Genomic DNA, 16,510 nt, shown 5'->3' on the forward strand with positions numbered 1-16,510 from the left:
CAGGCGCACATTAGGTTTTATGAACTTTAATGAACAGTAAGTAATAAATTCACTGAAGAAATTGGGTTAGCCTGTGATTAACATTCAGAGTGATGCAGATGAGTGTACCAATGATGGGAACATGTGCTCACATCATGATGAAATGCAGATGAGAGGCCCTGGAGCAAGCCCAAGGATGTGGGCCAGCGCAGTTTCATCTCTGTCAGCTTTAATCTGATCTAAAGTGAGCGCGCTACCGGCCTGCGAAAGGACTCGCAAACCCTGGAAAGGCCTAAATCCAACTTTTGTTTTCTATTAGAGGCTATTAAAACATTTTCTTTACAATCAAAGCACCACCACATGAAAGAGCGAGAGCGCTGTATCTAAAAACAATATTTCTAGCAGTGGGGAAGAGAGGGGAAAATGGTTGGTGGATGCCTCTTGATTTGGTTTAGCTTTTATAACATGCTGCTTTACTGAGCAGTCATTTTAGTCAATTGAAACCCAGCTGAGCCTCATCGTCTCGTGGCAGCGCCGTCGTAGAGAACAGAGGAGAAACCCACTCCCCCCAGTTTTAAATGAAGTGCAAAGTAACGCTAGAAAGGGAAAGAATAAATCAATTGTAAGTGGTAATCTATGAAGTCGGACAGAAAATGATGAGAAATGAAGCAACTGGTCATAGGAAATTGACCTTGAAAATGGTGTTTATCTTTCGGACACAGTGGCTGTGGAGGTTGAGGTTTGTGCCTGTGGGCTTGGGCCGAGGGGGAATGTACACGGGAGCTTCTTTGCTTGGAGTCTCAGCTGAGTTTCGGGGAGTTCCTTACAAGATCTTGTACTCTGACAGGCTTCCCAGTGGTGTGACAGCACCTGGCAAACAGCATTTGTGCCTTTGTGCCAGTCTTGTATTTTTCTATGCTGAAAGATCCCGTATGTTTGGGACCAGTGATTGCCCAGGGTCAGGAGAATAGCTGTGACCGTGTAATGGATGCATGCACAAGGAAAAGATGATATTTTTACCCGACTTTAATTTCCATACAAATAAACACATTAAAGCAAGTAAAAGGACAAATGAGTAATGTAAGTCACCTCGGCTATTTTAAACTGTAACACCTACTTACACCAGACGGGTGCTTACTGCGGTCTTACATACATCTTTGTTTACAGTAAAGGTACAGAAGGGTGCGGGAGACAGAACATACTGTGTTTTAACTGAAATATTGGGAGCAGAAATCAGCTGACAGGCAGGGATTTCAATGGCTTGTACCTTTACCCGAGGGCAGGCGGTCAGTGGTCCTGCAGCCTGGCAGCAGGCTGTGCCGCGGTGGGGCCTCTCCTGCTCTCAGACTCCTTCCTGGTGGGTGCCTCCGTTACCATCAGCTGAAAAATGAGGGTGCGAGTTCCTTGTTTTGGTGGTGAGTAAAATAACCTGGTATTAATACACACCATTGCATCGCCAACACAAAAACCCTTTATTTTTACATTGCTGAAATGTTACAAACGTAGATCAGGGGCAGTGTAAATCCGCACCACACCGGTGGGCTATCTGGTTTGCTCAGCTGGTTGATGTGCTCGGTGACCCCATTGCCAGCCCAGATTTTCTCTCTCTGTGTCAGTCAGACAGCAGGCACATGCAGGAAGGTCACCGGGACCAGGCAGAAGCCCTCAAGTTCTCTGTGTTTTGTCTCCCGTAGATTTTGACTTGCACCTGAGCTTCTCAGCGGCAGGAGAAACTGCTGGTGTTAGCCACTAAAAGATGCAGCCCAGGAAATGTGTGAACAGAGGGGTTGCTTCTGCTCACACCTTGTCTCTGCGTATGTAAGGACTTAAATTCCCAGGTGGGACTGTGGTGGGTCTGGGAGTGCTCCAACACCCAGCTGGGAGCGATTCCTCAGCCGTTCGGACCCGCACGCCTCTGCTGGGGTAGGGTCTGGCCTGGGAAGTGCATCCAGAGCAGGGCCATGGAAACAAAGGAGTGATGTGGGCAGTGGGGACGTGTCTGCTGGTGGGAGGAGGAGGGGGGCAGCGAGGGGAGCCCCGCTCGGTATTGATCAGGCGCCGGTGACATTCGGGCTGCTTGTGTTATTACAGCGCTTGTGCTCGCTGGGAAACTAACAAATAATAAATCTAAGCACTGTTATCAGACTGCAAAAATTAAGGATTTTGAAGAAAGCCTCCTCCAGATATTTAAAATTCAGCAAGCTTTTTTTTGTCCTGGGTCTTGAGATGTTAATGACTTTGACTAATTGTCAACACCACCAATTACTATGACTGATACCTTATCATTTCCCACAATGAGCAATGCTAATTAAAATTGATTGTGCTGCTGTTCTGGCACAGCAGCAAGTTTCCTTTTCATTTTTTGTTTAAACATGAGCTTATTGTGCCGATTTGGTGAATTAAATACGGAAAGCTCATTATTCTGATGTTTATTTTTGAGCAGGGGTTTTAAGCCACATTGGAAGCCTGTTACAAGTGTCAAAGAAATAGAAGAGCTTGAATGAATTGCTTTTTAGGAGTACCAAAACATACACCTAATAATAATATTTAGCACTTTTGTACCACAGTGCTTTCTACATGATCACATTTCTGTACAAACTGAACTACTCCTATTATCTCTGCGAGGTGGGTAAACACTATTACTTCTGTTTCACAGATATTGAAGCTGAGACACAGGAGCTTTGATTCCCTAATAGCACAGCACTTCAAGCTATTGAATTAGATTACAGATAGCTGTCTGACAGCACAGCGAACTAGGAATCAGACCAGACACTGGTTGCGATATGATTTGCAAGACTGACTTGCTTGAATTTTGTACAAACTTGGCCTTTTATTTTGCACTTCATTTTTGAAACTATGATTTAATTTTTTCTCCCAAAGTTAGGATCAAGTCTTCCTTTCTGCTGGCCCACCTTGTGCTGGCTCCTGCCCTTAAAATTTGATTATACATGTGCAGAGTGCAGCCACGGATAAGGACTGGATTTGTGCATCATTGCATTTTCCTCGTTTGTGGTGCTTGCTTCATCAGCTGAATCCCCTCCTGTCCCAAAGGGCTGTTCTTCATCGCAGGAAAGCTGCTCACAGGCAGCAGGGCTGGCTGGTTGTGGCATGGGATGGTGCCTTGAAAGTTGTTACATATCTCCTGTGAAATGCTGCAGTATTTCAAATTCAGCTGTTGTTTATTTTGTTTGTTTTTTAATGTGACCTTTTCCATGGGGAATGTTTATGGGATATGTTATCAACAGAATGTGTGCTCTTTGAACTGTTCTGCTGGTATTCTCTTCTTAAGTGGCTGATTGCAGTTACTAGCACAAGTCTATGACCTTATCCTGCATGAGATTGATTTAATTGGAACAATTGATTCCTTTCATGATCAATATGTAATGAGTTAATATGTAATGAATATAAATGCATGGAATTGCCCTAGGTATTCCTTACTTCCTGCTACTTAGTCCAGAAAATGTGTCAACTACTTCACGTGGTGAATAAAAAAGTCCTTTAAATAATTTTGCATGTTTGTAAACAAGATCTCTCTGAGGTCTTGACAGTAAAGGAACCCAAGTTTGCCTCCCCGCTATCTTGCATTAGCAGTTTTAGAGGAGTATGTCAATCAAAAATGTTTATATTTATTGGAAAAAAACTTGTATATGTCTGGCATTTGAAAGCAAGATAAAAATATTTTTATCACAGAAATATCAGTAGCAAAAATATCTGAAAAAGTAAATATTTCAGTCCTGAATGTTATTTCTTGATTATTTTCAGCTACATGAATTTCTTCTGAGCATTAGTTTCTCTCCTGATCCTGATAAGAGCTAGGAGCAACCTTATAAATCTGTAGTGTTCCTTATGTCACAGCACCATGATGGATGCCAGTACAAATCTTGCTTGCTGCAAAAACGGGGAGGTCCTGCCTTGCCCACCACTCATCGTTTGGGTCTCCTGCTCCATCAGGAGTGGCTGTGGGGACCCACATCTGGCTGAAGACTAATCCAAAAAATAATAATTTGGGGGGTAACTGGTAGCTTTATGTGTTTTTCTGAGTGGCTATGGGGCACCAGACAGCTGGGGCTTGGACTTGGGATCATGCAGCAAGACCACGTCTAGTACAGCAGCATGGTTTGGAGCCGAACTGAGCTGACCCTTCTGTCTCTCTAATGGGGCTCCCCTGAGTGTTTCACCTGGCTGAGTTTGTTTTTGTTGGGAAAGGGCTGGGGAACGGTGCTGGAGAAGGGCAGAGTGCTCTTCCTAGACATAGCAGGGAAACAGCTGAAAAGTACTGGCGTGTACTCAGCTGACACACACTGATGGCACCATTATCAGAGGATAACGTGCTGCCATTACCACGCAAAGCTGTGAAATAACATGCCGAGTATGTCTTTTGAAGCACATTGGACCTAATTCTCCTCTCATCTGTACTGATGTCTCTCGGTGGACTACGGTGAAGTTGCTCATGATTTACAGCGTAGAAAACCAGAGAGGAATCACGGCTGACTGCCTTCCTCAGTGTAACTAGCTGTACGTGGGAGCAGAAGATTTCACTTTTCTATATCCAAACGTCCCCCGGAGTTTTGTTGTGAAAAGTTGGTTATAAAAATTGAGAGGGCGAGGGGGGGAATATGTCATTTGGGTTGTGAGTTGCTGTTAATTAAACTTCAGTGTGACACATCCTTTATGTCAGGGGATTCCTGATTCTCATCTCAGTGGCCTGGTAGAACAGAGGAGCATCTCCATTGAGATCAATGCTCATTATTATTTTCCTCATTATCATCATGATCCTCATCAGTATTTGTTCTACAACACTGGCTGTGGAACGGAAGCACGGGGAGAGATGACCCTTGCACGTTCCTCTCCAACACCCTTCATTTTTAACAGACAAGAGGCTGGGAGGGGAAAACAGCACTGAATTCTTCACAGAGAATTAGACACGGCTACACGGAAGTCAAAATCAGCCTTTGTTTCCACTGTAAATGACACGGTGAGCTAATGAGTTGTCTTTATTTTCATCAGAGTGCCAGCACTCGCACAGGGTCTGGAAGGCACCGCGCGTGACGGGGGGCGGACATTTTGAGGCCTTGTTGGTGTGTGGGGCTCACGCATCTGTGTCAGGGAGGGTCCGAACAGGAGGTGGGGATGGAGTCTGCCCAAATAACTGGCAAGACAGCAGGTTAGGGCGGTCATGTTTGATAAATGTTATTTGGAGAGAGAAGGTCTGACATGGGAGGTAAAGTCTGCAGCCGTGGCCTGCTCGTGCTTGGTGCTCCAAGTGGGATGTTGGGAACTGTTCTTTTATCTCCTCAGCCACAGTTTGGTGATCTGACCACCTTGCCTTGCTGGGTGACCTCCTGTACAACCAGGAGCAGGGCCCACAGAAGAGAGGTGTTTCTTTGACTTAAAAACCTGGACCTTTCTGCTTAAAATGCTTCAAATCAGTTCTTTTGGGCACTCCACAGAAGAGAGTCGTGTCAGCCAGACAACTTGTTTGGTTTGTGGTGTGTGAGGAGGGGTGGGATTTGTGTGAGAAGTGTTCTGACAACCAGATCATGATCCCCCAGCTGTCCTCTCTTTGCCAGTTTCCCTTTCTGCTGAAAAGTGATCTACTTTTTGGGGTCGGGGAGCGGATGGAGCGTTAAGGCCCTCTCAGAGAAGAGGTGGGTTACAAACATATTCACGTGGTTGTACGCTATGCTATAGGAAAATCTTCAGCTATCTCTCTGAGGAAGATCACAGCTCAGAATATAACAACTATTGAAAGCTTTTCGGGTTCCTGGAAAAGATCAAAACTAGTCAGGATCAGCCTTGCTTCCAGCTTGATGAAAGAGGTGTTAATCCTGCTGCTCATAAAGAATTTAAGATGATAAATATATGAGCCACAGCCTGGAAGATTGGAAGAACACTTAAATAAATGATAGAGGCTGGATTGACAGAAAGGCTGTCATGCCGGGATCAACTTTGCCCTCTTCTGGGCTAGCCAGTGCCAGACTCTGATGGTGGCTTCAGGATCCATCGGTCCCTTTTTTGACCCTGCCTACGGACAAGGTTGTGTCATTCAGACACTGTTTGCAGGTCCGGTATGATGCACTTAGCTCTCTGGGGGATGCTGGTTTGGAAGCAACCAAAACATCCTTTTTGGGTTGCCTTGTCTGGCTGCCCCATGCCCGCCAAGCCCTTCTCACTCCCCCTTCTCAATGGGATGAGGGCAGGGGGCCGAAAATGACATAGCTGGGGAGGGGGCTGTGCTGGGCCTGCACATCCATGTGGGAAAGAGTCGGGTTTGATGTCAGTTCCAAAACACCAGCCGTGCCTTGTGTTTTCACCTGGTAGCTGTTATCTCCCCTCCTGGGATTTGTGGTGAGGTGCAAGTGTTTCTGAAGGTAATATTTTTTTTTTTTTAAATGCTTATGTAAGGGATTAGCTATATTTCTGAATATCTAAGTAAAGATAGTATTGGTTTATAAAACAGAGGATGATGCTAATTTATTGCAGAAAACAAACAATACTTTTTTTTTTTCTCGAAATGGAAAAGATAGCATTTCAAGTTACAGAATTAATGCGTCAGTCTAAGAAAACAAAACAAATCTTCCTCCTTCCCCTCCTGTCCAAGACAGCTGCAGTGTTGAGGGTGTGCTCAGGTTTCCCCTCCTGCCTTGTGGGAGCAAGCATGCTTTGAGCCCAGTGTCACCCCAGCATGTGCTGGAGGTTGCTGTAGGGACCTGGCTTGGGGAGATGTCTCGGTCGCACCAAAATGTTTTGTGGGTCAACCTTTGAAGGTGAACTTGTGTCATATTAGAGTGTTTGCTGTGTGTAGGAAGAGGTTTGGGGCTTTTAGGGACCTGGAGAGGGTGGCAGGCTGCTCCCTCGTGTGAGCGATATAACCTGGCGTGTTTGCATAACATGTGGGTTAATGGGCTGTGGCTCAGGCTTGCCAGAACTTATCCATGACCATAGCACTGTGGTGATGTTTGACCTCTTTTGGTCCTGAGCCAAAACTGTGTCCCCTTTGGGGGAGATCTCTGCTGCTCTTTGCAGCAGAAGTCTGAAGCTTTTTATGCATTTAAAATGGCTGCTGGGGAAAGAATGCACAAAATACTTTCCTCTTGTGAAAAACCCTTTTATGGTTATAGGTATATGTTAGCATTACGGATTTTCCTGACCTGTTTTGTTGAAAGGCAGAAAGATTACCAATGTGCATCTGCACGTGCTGAGCAGCTGCAGGCATACAGAGCTGGGTGCGAGGCTTGTGTGCAGTAATTTGCCCCTCTCGAGCATGGCACAGCTGATGAGCACAGTCCCTCCACTCACAGGAAGCACACAGACACTCACCACGACAGATCGGAAACAGCCACTGCTGGGGACTCATGAAAAAAAGTCTATTTTGTGCGTGGGAAATAGCAGGATGTTGCATATCTTTGATTAATAACTCTGAATCCATTCAATTAGCAGTAAAAATAATTTTTTTATATGTTAAGTCTAGTGATAGAGTAATGCCCAAGGAAAATACTGATCCCTACCTTAACCTCTGTCTCGTAAAATAGGAATTTTCATTGTTTCACTGGTTTGTCTGTGAGCTGCATGTGCTGGAGTTCACAGAACATTTTATATGGGTATCAGCTCCGCTGTCCTTGTCCTCTTCCCTTCTCTTCCTTCCACCGAGAATGACCTCTCTTTCTTACCCTTTCTGCAGGCGATGAGCAGTGTCTGCTCGATGGGTAGAAAGAACAAAATGCCTTCTTGTGACACCGGGAAGAAAATGATCCAGGGAGTTACAGACCACTAAGCCTTTCATTTGTACCTGGTAAACTGGTTGAAATGATAAGAAAAAAGAAAACATTTGGGAGGCGTTGATAAGATCAGGCTTATCCAGTAGAAAGGTAGTGTAGGATATGGTTGGAAGTGATAGGGAAAGCCTAGACTTGATGACCCAGCAGGTCACTTACAGGCTTTCACTCTTAATCTCTTAGAAGTCTTTGAACTTGTCAATAAGAAACGAAGAGAGAGGAACTGGTTTATCTCACTTATTTGTGATATCGAAAGGTCTTTTGCAAGGCATCTCACAGAAAGCAGTCAAAAATACAAGGCAGGTAGGTGAAAGGGAAAAAGTATAGTCATGAATCAAAAAGTGAAACGAAAATAGGTATAACTGGGTAACTTTCACCATGGCACAGGGTTAAACCAGAGGTTCCTCGTGTGTTCCTAAATCCAGTATCAGGTCTGTGGTCTGGGATGGAGAAGAGGTGGAAAGGTAGCTGGATCTGTGGGCAGATCAGTGAGGTCGGTCAAGTCCAGGGAAGATAGTGAGGAAGCTCAGAACGACCTAAACAAACTGGTAAATATGTGACACAATGTCCAAAAAATATTCAGTGTTAATGGATGGCATTTACCCACCTTGTGGTTTCTGCTTGAATTTGCTATAGAGAAACAAGAAACAAAGCACACCCTTCAGAATTGCAGTCCCTGTAGGAGAAGGTCTTGTTGGGGCTGTTAATGGGATAAGTTATGACCTGTTCCCTTCACTGATAACCTCCCCATGAGGGTCTGCGTTTCAAGACAAAACTGTAGTGGTGGCTTCAGACTCCGATTAATGATCCTTTTTTCAGAAGTACAGAAGGGCGAGACAAACACAGAGATGGTATTATCTAAACTCAGCAATGGCTCTTTGTTTCAGGGTAGTCCCACCAGTGAGGGAACCCAAATTCAGAGGCTTCACATACCAGTACGAATAATATCCCAAATTGGGATATTAAGGATAACCTGGGATTTCAGTTAGCTTTTCTCTCTCCTTTTAGACACTATATCTCGTTTATTTTAAACAGCTGTGTCTGTGTCTTTGTCTTACACAGACACTTTGCATAGGAATTAAAAATATATCATTTGTTTGCTTTGCCTGCTGGTCTGACTGTTGCAACTGAGTGTTCCCTGTACTGTGGATTTAAAAGACCTCTGCACCTCGGAATTGGTGCAGAATTGCCTTGCCATGCCTTCCCTTCCCTTTTGCTTTTCCCTAACACCTTTTAAAGCCAGCTAAGAGCCACTAGATGTCCCTTTCAAAGCAGGGGACTGAGTGTTGGTAATTAGCAGGGAGAGCCTTTTAAGGAATTGAAAGGTTGCATTGTTGTGATGTGGGAAACAAAAGCTGAATAAGAAGTGTAACACTTAACTATGGAATTCCGCTTTATTTTTCTCTAATGCAGGCTAAGCTGCCTTAGAGCAATCTTTTAAATGTAATGATTGAGACTGTTATAGGAAATACTATACAAAGCAACATTTTTTGCAGCCTAAATAATAAGTAGGGCAAGGTTTTAAATGAGGCTAGAGTAATGAATGCTGTACAATAATTTTGATGATAAATTTCCCCGGAGGATAAAGTGGAAGAACAGAAGCAGGCTGTATTTAATCATGCAAAGTTAAAGGAATGCAGACCAACAAATATTTATAGAGATGTACAGTTTTTTCTTACCTTTCCTGAGATATTCTTGCCCCTTTTTACCTGAGAATACCAGAAATTCAGGCCTTTCAGTCTGTAATAATTAGGAGGAGGAATTGATCACACAGGGTCAAGTGTTCCTTTGATGTGGTGCACAGAAATTCCCATTTCTTTGCATGAAGGAGGACTCAGACAATAGGACACTTGTTTATCACAGCTATTTCATTCATCAGTGAGCCTGAAAAGCTTTTTCGGAGCAGATATACGGCATGAGATGACGTGCTCTGCAGCTGCTCTTCACCTAGCGCTGACCCAAGGGGATATCCCCCCATACTGCAGACTTTGCTCCCAAAAGCCATACAGCTGCCTCCTCACGATGCTGCCTGCAGAATAACCAGAAGGCCTGCACATTGTGTTGTGGAGGTGAGATCTGTGTTTCCATGTACAGACCGAGCTTGAAGACTTCGCCACGTGCTCCATCACCCGGACCAGTGCCCATTCCAGTGAGTGTGCTCTTCAGGGGCTGCTTGTGGTGCTCCTTGGCTCTGGTTCCTTCTGCTCTTTGTTTTCAGGAGGCAAGCACAACTTCAACAACTGATAGGCAGTAAAAAAGTCACCGCTGATGTTTGGGTTAGCGTGTTCCTGGCTGTTCTGCAGGGACACGTGTGCTTGCACTAGGGTTGGGCAATCGTTCCTTGTAGTGTAAGGTTGGGAAGTTTTGTTTTATAAATCTTAAAATTAGGGTGGGTTTAGCGTACGTTAACTCAACCCATAATGGTATTCACTCTGCAGAGTGGAGATCTCGGTATGGCTGATCAATACTTAAAGCATGTATTGATTTCCAATTTAGATGTTAACTTTTTAGCTCTTAGAAGTGCTCTTGATATCAATTTTCACCTTGCCTGGTATTCATTATGAGCTGAACGTTATGACAGTAAATGAGCTGGGATCTCCTTTGGCAAAACGATGAGTTCTAGTGACTTCAAGACAAACTTGCAAAGATTTACTTGTCCTGTGAAGCGCTACGGTAGCATGAAATATCTGTGTTTAAGGCAATGGCCTGAGGAGTGCATTTATTCTGGCCTGGCACACACTTCCTCTAGTGTTTCTTAATCTGCATAGTCCATCCCTGAAATGATATAATAATCTAATTAATAGTGCTGTTTGTTATGTTCATGTTGTTTTCTCATCGTAATTCATAGGAGGTGAGCCAGAGGGCCACAGCTCGCGTTGCTGGGTGGCTGGGCTTTATTTAAGCAGTAGGGCACACATGACAAGCAGAGCGTTCCTGTGTGATTATACCTCCGCCAGTGTTAGGAGCCACAAGGTCAAAAGGCTCAGTGACTTTAACTACCTGAGAAGTGCCATGTAATCCCCAGCAAATGGGCTGTCTGCAATGTCTTATTGCTGTATCAGGGAGGGAATTATTTCTTTTTAAAGGCAGACACATGAATTACCTCTGTGGTTGGCACAGGCGTGACATCACTGCCTGCCAATCAGAAATCCTCTTTGTCCTGGCTTTTAACACCTTAATTTCAAGCTCAGATCATCTGATTTTATTAAAATGGTGCTTTATCCTCTGTGTGCTCTGACCATCCCCAGTGCTGCTCATGATGTGCCTTCCTATTCCTCCAGTGCAGAAGTTTTTGCTGGGGTGGCGGACAGAGCTCTCTGTTTAGCTGTAGCTTGGTGTATGTTGCTTAAGGTTATTGTAAGTGAAAGCTTGCGTCTCAAACATTATTAAAACTCAGGAACTCGAGCAATCAGGGGAGCAAGGGGAGGGCAGACAGCAAGGTAAGCACTTCAGGATCCAGGCAGCATGGCTGTGATTTCAAAATCAATGTGCAGCTATCAAATTCTTTCAGCCCAGCACTGTCTTTTCCTTTTTTTATTGACAAATATAACCTCAAAATAACAAAATCGCCCTGATTTACAATTATTGTTGATAAAATAAACACACATGGGTTGCAGATTTGCTAGCCTGAGCAGATGAGGAGCAGACCAGGAGGAGGATGCTGTTTGTCTCGGTGGTATTGGAAGGACCATCGGTGGTCACTGCCACATTGCTGCTGCAGCTGGCGGGTGCTGCAGTGTCACAACCAGCTCAGCCCTTTCAAATTCAATACAAACCTCAGGAAGGATCAGATTTTGCAGCGGTGTCTTTATCTAGGGCCATGAAAAGTTGCTGTTCAGCTGTGGAGGATTTGGGGGGCAAAGCAAGAGGACTCATCATCCTGTCAGAGGGCAGAAATTTAACAAATAGTTTTAAAGGCTTCAAATAAATCCATCTCCGTAACGCGACTGCAGTGCTTTTTTCTATAGGTGTGTTATAGAGGTAATGATACCTCTACAGTGAACTCAATTAACCTTCTGCAGCCTTCCATGTGACAGGGGATCCTAAATCTTCTTTTTTATGAGCGTGTGTGCAAGATTTGAAGCTACTTTGAGCTGAGAATTAATAAATGCCATTTCCTAATTGGTGCCCATTTGTTTGTTTTTTACAGCGAGAGAGACATGGTGGCCGTGAGCGGGATCTAGTGTCCATGGTTGAAAAGAGCTTTCTGCCCAGGAGCAAGGTAATTTTACTTTTTTTTTTAATTATTATTAATAAAGGTGCAAATCTGTTGCTTGTGTGGCTGCCGTTTGAGAGGTTCTGTTGCTTAATGGTGTTAGGAGATGATCTTAAGAAATTCAGCTCTGTCTCAGTGGTGCTTTGTGGTAACAGGCACTGATTGCCAGTGAGAACCACGCGACTCTCCTCTGTTTGAGACCTGATGCATGTTGAGAGCCCCTTGGAAATGCCACAGAACAAGGTTAGGTAGGAAACGAGCGTATTTAGGTGTTCACAGCTCAGTTTTCCTACAGATCTTGCTTTTGCTCTGTGATACATCCCGGGAGGTGCACGTTGCATCAGCCTCCTTGGTAGTGTACGCGCCTGCCTCGCCTCTGAGACCTTCAGATGAACACATTGTGCACGGAGCCGAGCGTTTTGTCTGGGAGGGAGGATGTCAGCAATAAATGAGAAAACAAGAGAAATGGATGATCCCCCATAATGCATACCCTATAATATAATCATTGTTGTTTGATAAAAGAGACAATTCTAGCACCTCTCCGTGCCCTGCTAGGTATGTCTGGATTTATTATTCAAAAAGGCACAATCAAATCTCTTCATTCAGTTGACAAATGGGAACTATTCAATTCAGTATCTGCCTCTTATTTATAGCACGTAGCGGGGTGATTTATACGCTAGCTGCAGACCTTCCAAAACAGTTTTAATTAGCAGCATTGGCTATTAGTGAGAGTCCTGTAGCTTCCCTGGCATACGCGTCCCCTTAAAACTGAATGGAAACCTTGCTCTTTGCCAGGCGATGCTCCTCTTTTTTTGTGTGCTGCCAGCAGCGAATGTACCTGTGCTGGAGCAGCGAGAGGATGCTCCGAGGGGGCGGTCAGGGGGAAGTCAAGGGAGGCAATGCTATTTATTGCTGTGCCTTGGGGAAACAGGGCAGTCCTTGGGGCATTGCTGCTGACATCACACCCAGGTTTGCAAATGCCACCGCTGACCTCTGTTCTGAGAACAAAGCAAGCAGGGGAGATGCCCCAGCCAGCTGCTCGGGCTGCCTGCGCAGGTGCCTCTGGATTCTGCTCTGGATTTTGTGCTTGGAAGATGATGGATCAGAGCAGGCAGGAGCCCTCGCCTAAGCGTGTCCTGTGGTTGGAGCAGTCACTGCGTTAGTCTTCCTGCGAGCAATGTCTGATGATCTAAGCGAGTATTTCCCTTACCCGCAGAGCTGCTCGGGCTCGGGGTCTAATTGGTGCCCCCGAGGTAGGGAGCAGAGGGAGGCGCGGCGCGGAGGTGAGTGAGGAGAGGCACTCGTTGGAGGCTCTATTATTTTCACGCATCTGGTAGGAACGTAATCCCTTTGAGACCTCTGCCTATCTGTCAAACCTGCGAGCAGCCAACAGGTTCAGAAGTTATTTGGGGAAGCAGTGACTGACAGAACAATTGCACGGCTCTTGTTTTTTTTCCTTTTCTTTTTCCAGGAAACCAGGCTAAAAAAGCAGACAAAACATAAAGAGCATTCTTTGTGTTTTATGTGGTGTGTGTAGCATGCAGAATGGCCTGTTGTTGTGCTTCCACTCATTCCTTTTTGACATGAGCAACACAGTCATTCTGTCTTTGGATCAAATAAGCCTTTGTACTACTTGTCACCATCATGCCATGTCTCTGCGTGTGTAAATCCTGTGTTTGCTGCAGCCCCTCGTGTAAGCTCTGCTGCTGCCTGTGGTGGGTGGTTCTGCTCAGTCTCTTCAGGTTTTCTGCAGCTGCTCGCTGTCACTCAATGACATTTACTCTGGAGAGCAAGTAAACCTTGGAAAAATCTTGAGTTTTAGGTTGACAATAATATGAAGAGAGGCCACGAATGTTGGGCCCGATGGCAGATGCTTGGTTTATCTGCATATCCTCCTCTTGCAGAAGGCCAAGGAAGCAAGCTGTGTTTGAAGGAGGTAAGGCTGGCAAGAGTTTGTTGCCAACGTGTTTGTGGTTAGGAGACTGATGGGAAAACGAGAAAACATGAGGTGAGGACAAAAAATTCTGCTACAGACAAGCCTGAAATGAACATGGTCAGAAGGAAGAGCAGGCAGTGAGTGGAGCAGCAAGTGGCAGGGCTTCCTGGGGTTTGCAAGAGGTGATGGGCTCCGCAGCCAGGACAGAAACCCAGCCTCTGCCTGAACACAAGCTAGATTATTATCATTATTATTGCCTAGGTATTTTTATTTCCTTTACTGAGCATATCAGTAAAGCCCATGGTTTAAGGAAGCCTTCCCATTACTAATACATTTGGTCTATGAGCCCCAGGAGCACTGGTACGTGAGCTGGCTGTGGGTACCACACTAAGTGCTTTTCTACTGCACTTGTAGTAGAGTGCAGGACTGAATTTGGTAGTGTTACCTCTTAGTAACTGGAAAGTGAAAAGCTTTCAGTGCATCCGTGTTGTAGAACTGGCTTTGATGGATAGATAGGCCATTATGCATTTCATTGTGTTTAAATTTGGCCTTAAATTAGCAAGATTTCCTCTTAAAATTCGTCTTTTCCCCAACATTTTGAAAACATTTATAAGGCATGAATTGAGAATGAAAAGAAAGAGGAGAGGGAACAGTTCTGTTCATAAACACTTAAAGATTAAATAATGCATTAGGCAGTGGTACAGACTGAACTCTGCCTGAGAAAGGTACTTCTAAATTACCAAAATATTAACACTGTAATTATTGAGCATGGATAATAGTTATGAATTATGGATCAGTCAGGTTAGCAAAATCGCAGCCGCCTACTGGAGAGAGAGGTATGATGGGAACACGAGGGAAGATGGCTGAGGGTTTAATTCCTCTCAATATTTTCATATTCTCTCTCTGCTAAGGAGGTTGCTGCAAGAGCTGACCAGGGGCTGGAGCATCCCTGCCTAGGGAGCAGCTGCTCAATGGGAGAACAGTCCCCTTGGCACCAGGGCATTTCCATGGGCCAGCCCAGCTGGAAGGCAGTGGTGCTGGAGGGGTTAGGGACCGTTGGGGACCGTGCTCTAACTTTGCTGATGACCCGATATCTCATCTGGGGAAAGCAACTTCCCACTGCCACCTCTCACCTCCCCTGGTGTGGAGTGAAGGTAGCATCGTGTCGTACCGTGCAAAGTGTTGTGATATCTAGCAAGGAAAAGCGCAGCCTAGAAACACACAGAGAGTATCAGCTCGGTGATATCCGGCCAGCTTCTTGCCTTTTCTCCAGCCAGATCCATCTTCTTCAAATGAAACCAGTTTTGCTTTTGCTTCATCTTTTTTTAGAGGATGTCGTGATGTGTTTGATTGTTTGGGGTAAACTTTTGAGATGCGGTGACCTTTGTTAATCAGGAAGGGTTTTTTTGAGGTCTGCAGGAAGAATTAATCACATGCATACTGTTTGCTTTGAAAAGTCTCTTAGTGAATTTGGGATTTCCCAGGTAGCTGTGGAAAGGTCAGAGGCTGGAGGCAGAAGCTGGGAGCAGCTGGGAGGGACACAGCTGGGGAGCAGTGCAGCGGGACAAACCATTCCAGAGCAGCTTCAGAAGGAGGGAGAGACCTGTAGGAACACAGGGGGACAGGGCTGTATTTAAGAGTGGCCTCAAGCAACACTCAGACAAATCTGGAGTGTCTAAGGAAGCAATATACTGACTAACAGCGTGCTGTGGGACCAGCTCAAGTTTGCTTGCAATATTCTGTTTCAAACGCAAGTTTTTGTGCTTTCAGCAAAATATCCCATGGCCCTAAGAGTCAAGTTACACGTGGCTGAGATAAATGATGCGAATTTTGAGGTCTGCAGTCCTTGCTAAGGAAGGTCTTTCTCTGAATTTTACCGAATTTTGCATGTTCAAGCCCACCCCTTTATTGTAGTTTTAATGTGTTTTGCTGTATGCAGTAGTGGTTTTCACCTGTGAGCCCTGCCATGCTGCTTCTCAGAATCACAGAATCACAGAATCACAGAATCTCTAGGTTGGAAGAGACCTCAAGATCATCGAGTCCAACCTCTAACCTAACACTAACAGTACCCACTAAACCATATCCCTAAGTTCTACATCTAAACGTCTTTTTGAAGACTTCTCACTGAAGGCAATGTTGGTAGATGTCACACAAAGTAGCTTCGGTGCAGAGAAGTTTTTAATTTCCTACTGTGCAGCTCTGTTGTTCACCCCACTTGGTGCCTTCAGACGATGCAGTGGAGCTTGTCCTCAAACTTACTTTGAAATTTTTATGAAGTCTTGGAGTATGCCTGCGTTAGGTGGGAGAGGGAAGCACATCTGGAGACTGACTCGCAGAGGCACATTGCATGACGGATGTGTTTGTGCAACTTTTTTAATGCCCGTATAGGTGCACTTTGAGCACCCTACACCCTTCCTTGCAGCGTGGGCTCTTCTCTTGGGATGCATTCGGGGCCTGACTTCTGCCAGTGGTCAGAGGGAGCTCTCTCCAAGGAGCCCGGGGGCTTTTCAGGGCTCGTCCTGGGGCAGTGGAGCGTGGACAAAGCTCTTTCTGCTGGTGGTTAAAGAACAGGGCTTTGTCTTTAACAAGTTCACCCCTCAAAAA

The 16,510-nt window shown here is 45.1% G+C and overlaps 1 protein-coding gene across 3 annotated transcripts in view; it reads left to right on the top strand.

Annotated features, from left to right (window-relative positions):
* Positions 1-16,510, top strand: part of DAB1 (DAB adaptor protein 1) — a 421,093-nt gene that overhangs the window by 176,954 nt on the left and 227,629 nt on the right. For all 3 annotated transcript variants that reach the window (XM_068689787.1, XM_068689782.1, XM_068689783.1), the window contains exon 2: positions 11,905-11,976. The gene's annotated coding sequence lies outside the window, so the exon portion shown is untranslated. The remainder of the gene's footprint in view (positions 1-11,904; positions 11,977-16,510) is intronic.

The sequence above is a fragment of the Anas acuta genome, chromosome 8, assembly GCF_963932015.1.
Source record: "Anas acuta chromosome 8, bAnaAcu1.1, whole genome shotgun sequence".
In the NCBI taxonomy this organism is placed as follows: Eukaryota; Metazoa; Chordata; class Aves; order Anseriformes; family Anatidae; genus Anas; species Anas acuta.